This window comes from Oncorhynchus tshawytscha, linkage group LG11 (genome assembly GCF_018296145.1).
Source record: "Oncorhynchus tshawytscha isolate Ot180627B linkage group LG11, Otsh_v2.0, whole genome shotgun sequence".
Classification (NCBI taxonomy): domain Eukaryota; kingdom Metazoa; phylum Chordata; class Actinopteri; order Salmoniformes; family Salmonidae; genus Oncorhynchus; species Oncorhynchus tshawytscha.
This window is the reverse complement of record NC_056439.1, coordinates 49,853,859-49,854,425: the sequence shown is the minus strand read 5'-3', so window position 1 is coordinate 49,854,425 and position 567 is coordinate 49,853,859. Positions and strand designations below refer to the sequence as shown.

Below are 567 nucleotides of genomic sequence, written 5' to 3'. Positions count from 1 at the left end.
CCCCAATGCCTCTACCCCCCAATCCCTCTACCTCCCTCACCTCCCCCAATCCCTTTACCTCCCTCACTCCCCCACCCCCAATCCCTCTACCTCCCTCACCCTCCCCCAATCCCTCTACCCCCCAACTCTCTACTCCCCCCAAACCCTCTACCTCCCTCACCTCCCCCAATCCCTCTACCTCCCCCACAATCCCTCTACCTCCCCCACCCCCAATGCCTCTACCCCCAATCCCTCTACCCCCCCCCAATCCCTCTATCTTCCCCCCAATCCCTCCCCCCAATCCCTCTACCCCCAATCCCTCTATCTTCCTCCCCCTCTATCTTCTCTCTCTCTCTCTCTACTATTCATCGGCAGACCTATCTATACATTGAATATTTAATGTCCATACAAAGACAGATGTTTTATTTTTATTCACCAATAAGTCTTAGTTGTTAAATAGGTAAATCTTTATCATCTTTAAGGTTGGGGGGGACAGGGGGGTGGGAGCAGGTAGGATGCTTCTTGAAGTTGTGACTTGGCTGGAGAGTCCTGGGTCCAGGTCCTCAACATTGTTAACGTTGACACTAG

The 567-nt window shown here is 52.7% G+C and overlaps 1 protein-coding gene across 1 annotated transcript in view; it reads right to left on the bottom strand.

Moving 5' to 3' along the window:
• Nucleotides 1–335: 335 nt before the first annotated feature.
• Nucleotides 336–567, bottom strand: part of chrna2a (cholinergic receptor, nicotinic, alpha 2a (neuronal)) — a 36,241-nt gene continuing 36,009 nt past the window's right edge. Inside the window, exon 7 of the mRNA XM_042330594.1 lies at nucleotides 336–567. This exon is cut by the window's right edge and continues 351 nt beyond it. The gene's annotated coding sequence lies outside the window, so the exon portion shown is untranslated.